Below are 5,648 nucleotides of genomic sequence, written 5' to 3' on the forward strand. Positions count from 1 at the left end.
ACTCATGTGAATTAGGGTCCATCCATCTGACCATTTTTAACTTTAATGATCTTTTTAAAGGCTCTATCTTCAAATATGGTTACTTTCTGGGGTACTTGGATTTGGGATTTCAACATAGGAATTTTGGGTGAACACATTTCATCCCACAACAGATATTCACAGATATGAGAAAACACACCTTTAAGGATCAACTTTAAAATTATCCCCTGACTTGTACTTGAAACTTAATCTTTTCTTTTTCCTATAATCAGTCCTTCTATAACCATATATTAAGAGGCTACAACATTTTCAAGACTACTATAGGAACAGAGGGAGGAAGTTTATTATGCCTTCAATTTTGAACATTGTTTCCAAATGTTTATGTGTAAATATATCTATTTGGAAATTGTGATGTGTCCTTTGGAAAAAAGTATTTGGTTGAGAGTCAGTTTCCTAGAAGAACTAAAAAAGTCCATTTAATTTATAATGAGGTTAAACTACTATATAACTCAAACACAAACTAATCCAGTTCTAACTGGACTATGTATAATTCAGATTTTCTTGATGCAAGTGGTGAAATGGGGACAATATTAATCACAGCAGTGAACATTTATTGGACACTTGCTTTGTGTTCAGGATACTGTCTGAGAGCTTAAAATACAGTATTGAGTAAGAAGGAAAAATCTTTGCTAGAATGGAGCTGATGGTCTAGGAGGTGATTGGGAAGTGAAGGTCTAACAACAGAAGGAAATCAAGGTGCCCACAGCAATAATGTGGAGAACAGTTTTGGTGACTAAATGATCCTGTCAGGAAACAGTTCACCCCAGATTACTCAAAGGAAGGTTCTTCCTTTGATGACTCATGGAAGATTCTTCTATGAAAGAACTAGTTAGGATGGTGTGGGGCAATGTTGAGGAAATAAACAAGGTTATCTTGATTTCTCAGAGCCTAGTCATTATCTATGCATAGATCTGAAGGGCCAAAAGGAAGAATTCCCGGCAAGGGAGCCATTGAGAAATAGAATCATGGATGAAAAGACACACAATGTGAACTATGGGTGGTGGGTGGGTTGGCGGTGGGGGATACTACTTACAGAAACATAACCCAAAGTAAGGAAGCAGTGAAAATAAAACATCTCAATTTCTCTTTCCTTCTCACTATTCTCTTGATGGTGTCTTCCTTTGTCCAAATCCTAAAGCAAGCCAGAAGAAGGAATTTGCAAAGGGTAATACACTGGGATTAGGAGAGAAGGAGAAGAGATGATGGGGGATGTCAAAGGGATAACAGCAAATCACTTGCACAGAGGCTGCTGTAGAGCTGAGATTATTGTTAGAACAGTCATTCAGATGTGTTATTTACATATAAGAACACTTGTATGTTAAGCACTGTTGATATGAAATGAAGTTTATATTTTTCTGATATCAAATCACAGAGAAGACTAAGTAACATATGCAAAAAAGTACATAGAGCCATAAAGAATAGTAAACAATCATGAGCTAAGTAATTTACCAAAAGTGGAGACTCAGGCAGAGAGAGAGAGATTAAGGCATGTGGGCTGTCACAAATATGTATTATAAAAAAACAACTTTGATCAACTGACCAATTTATTTAATGGTGGCCTTTTTTTTTTTTTTTTTTTTAATCCTGTGCTCAGCCTCATGGTAATTCCATGGCTGATGTGAGATATTTTTTCCCAATCTGTAAAATGGATATGCCCTACTGGAATCTGTTTCTTTGAGAAAGCTTTGTCAGTAAGGTCTTGGCAGTATGCCCAGGGTGACAAAGTCTTTCTATCCTTGGAAAGAGTTGTACAGTTTCTGAAACTGTTAAGGTAGCTGGATGGTACTTGAATTCAATATAATTGGAGAGTATTTTTAGGACATTGTGTGAGCATAAATATATGAAGTGATAAGGTAAATGAATCCTGTAAGAATTGTAGAAAATTACTATGTATCTATATGCATAAAACAGCAAAACTATAATGTTTTATAAAATCTTTTTATGTCACTTATCAAGATAATTGGAATAATTACAAATAAGAAATCTACCATCTGATCAATTTGTTCCCATCTCTGCATAGGTTCTTGGCTTTTTCTAAAATGTAACACTATGATTGACAAGAAAATTCATCTTTTAGTTTCTAAAACTTTATCTTTTCAAATATTTCTAAATTCAATCCATCTGAACATATAAACTCTGTAACTCATTATTTCCTAGTATCAGTGGCACAGAATACACATCACTACTGAAAATAATTAGCTTGCTTAATTGCTGGATTTAATTCTCTTCATTAATTGATTGTTTATCATCTGTCTCATACATTTGTAGTAATGAAAACATTTTTATTTTGGTAAATTTTAAATTGGAAAAGGTCTGATACTCGGGGAAAATTCATGCAATGATTAATCCCAAAGGCTTGAAGTTAGATTTCATGGATTTTAGCATTGGTTCTCTGCTAGCTGTTTCCTTGAGTAAGTTATTGAATGTCAATAAACCTGAGTTTCCTTATCTGGAAAATGAGGAATAATAGTGGTATCTACCTCCAAGAATTATTATGAAGAATATATTAAAAAGGGACTCCTGATTGGTCAGTAATGTCAACATTTCAATTATTACTGTTATTAATATATATATATATCTCATATTGTAATTATTTAAAATATCTAAATAATGCTAATATTTAGTTTATAAGTATCTAACTTCTTTTTTTAAATTTAAAGCTTTTTAAAAAAGGTTTATTTATTTATTTGGGGGGGGGCAGAGAGAGAGAGGGAGAGAGAGAATCCTTAGCAGGCTCCATACTGTCAGAGCATAGCCAGATGTGGGGCTCAAACTTACAAACCAGGAGATCATGGCCTGAGCCGAAATCAACAGTCGGACACTTAACTGACTGAGTTGCTCAGGTGCCCCTATATGTATAACACTTCTTGATGTTTCTAGAACTTAATATTATCATCACAATACAATATACAACATTCTCATACTTTAGAATATGGCATGGTTACACAATTAAGTACATAATACCCCTAAGAATAATAGTAAATTAAATACTAAAATTTTTTCAATGTTGTTTATTTTTGAGAGAGACAAAGCATGAGCTGGGAAGGGGCAGGGAGAGAGGGAGACACAGAATCCAAAGCAGGCTGCAGACTCTGAACTGTCAGCACAGAACCCGATACAGGGCTTGAACTTGTGAACTGCAAGATCATGACCTGAGCTGAAGTCAGACACTTCTTCAACTGTGCCATCCAGGCACCCCAATAAATTAAATATTTTAAAGACTTATAATTCCTTTTTTTTTAAAGAGAGAGACAGAGTGAGCAGGGGTAGTGGCACAGGGGGAGAGAGAGAGAACCCCAAACAAGCTCCACGTTCAGCACGGAACCTGATAAGGGGCTTGATCTCACAACCTGATACAACCTGATCATGACTTGAGGCAAATCAAGAGTTGGACACTTCACCAACTGAGCCACCCAGCACCCCACAATTATTGATCTTCTAAAGTAATTTATTATTGATGACTCTGGATAAATAAGGTTTTTATATAAGTAGTCCATCTCTGTATCAAAACATATGATAATTTAATAATTTGAGTGAATTTTTTGAGAAAAAAAATCCCTAAATGTGGAAGGAGTTGCTTCTAATAAAATTCTACTATAATTTAACATATTAACATCTCCATTTGAGCTTTCCATCATTCATGAAGCAGGTGGTATATGTAATCTCCAAGATAAAGCAAAAATCATGTGGCCTTTCAATAACTCTAATAAGAATTGAAAAGAAACTATTACTATTTTTTATTTATAGAACTATTTCAAAAATGGAAGATAGGGGCGCCTGGGTGGCGCAGTCGGTTAAGCGTCCGACTTCAGCCAGGTCACGATCTCGCGGTCCGTGAGTTCGAGCCCCGCGTCAGGCTCTGGGCTGATGGCTCGGAGCCTGGAGCCTGTTTCCGATTCTGTGTCTCCCTCTCTCTCTGCCCCTCCCCGTTCATGCTCTGTCTCTCTCTGTCCCAAAAATAAATAAAAAACGTTGGAAAAAAATTTAAAAAAAAAAAAAAATGGAAGATAAATTATTACAGTAATTTATATTTTATTTTTTATCACATAAAAATTTCAGAGAAGTAATACATTTGTACTTAATGTTATATTTTAAAAGTAGAACCTCCAGAACAAGAAATTTCTAGAGATCAGAAATCCATATTTGTAGTTAATGTGCCTTGGCTTATGTGCCACATTATACTGCATTTTTTATTCTTTATGTTATGTGTAAGAAAATTTTTTTTTTTGGTGTAAGTGGCTTAAGGGCCCAGTTTATTTTTATTCTCCCTTCCATTGTCAAGTTTATTTTAGAGCTTTCCTCATAGTCACAAAACAGCTGCAGCGGTCCCAGTCTTTGAAACCACACATCATCCAGAAATAGTAGTATTTTTTTTTTCCTGAGGGTTTTAAGCAAAAGTCCTAAAATTTATTTTTTAAAATTTAACTTATGGCTGGATTGGCTAAGGTCACACCTTTTGAACCAGTCACTGTGCAAGAGAATGGAAATATACTCACTGGCTTAGGTCAATTGAATGCTACTTTCTCAAATTTAACTTTCCCCAGAACACATGGGCTACATGGTGGAATGATAGATACCCAAATTGAAAGTAATGTCTTTATGGGGTGCCTGGGTGGCTCAGTCAGTTAAGCATCTGACATTGGCTCATGTCATGATCTCACGGTCTGTGGGTTGAAGCCCTACATCAGGCTCTGTGCTGACAGCTCAGAGCCTGGAGCCTGCTTCGGATTCTGTGTCTCTTTCTCTCTCTGCCCCTCCTCCACTTGCACTCTATCTCTCTCTCCCTCAAAAGTAAATAAACATAAAAAAAAATTTAAAAAGAAAGAAAGAAAGTAATGTCTTTAGGAAAGATAAAGGAACAATGGACGCTGACCAGATGACTAACAAATCCACAACAGTCACTTTTATCAAAATCAGCAAAAAGAATCACAAACATCATAGAAACTAATCTTGGGGATTTTGTAAATATAATTGTACATCTTATGTTTAGAAATAAATAAAAACACATCCAAGGAACAAACCTACAGATACTATAGTAATTGCTTGACTTCTTTTCCTCCATGGAACCTCTAATCCCCAAAGGTTTTATCTACTCTTCTATGTAGATTTTCTTGAAGTTTATGGATCTGGAGATCTAAGAGTCTTTTTTTTTAAGCTTATTTATTTTGAGAGACAGAGGGAGAGAGTACATGAGTAGGGGAAGGGCAGAGAGAGAGGAGAAAGAGAATCCCAAGCAGGCTCCATGCTATCAGAGTAGAGCCCCACATGGGGCTCAAACCCCACAAACCATGAGATCATGACCTGAGCCGAAATCAAGAGTCAGAAGCTTAACTGACTGAGCCACCCAGGTGCCCCAGGAGATCTAAGGTCTTAAATGACTCTGGTTGTGTGTATTGGGTAATGTGTCCCAAAGGAGAGCATAATCAGTTATAAGAATTAAACACTGGTTTCAAAAATATACCTCCCGATAACTTAGCTCTTAATGACATCTGGAAGACACTTGTCATGTGGTTCCACTATGCTCAGTTCAGACAAGTTTTCATCTGGAAGCACTAATGATATTATTGCATTTCTAGATCTGGCTCAATACTGAATAATTTAAGTATGCC

This window comes from Panthera tigris, chromosome B2, assembly GCF_018350195.1.
Source record: "Panthera tigris isolate Pti1 chromosome B2, P.tigris_Pti1_mat1.1, whole genome shotgun sequence".
Classification (NCBI taxonomy): Eukaryota; Metazoa; Chordata; class Mammalia; order Carnivora; family Felidae; genus Panthera; species Panthera tigris.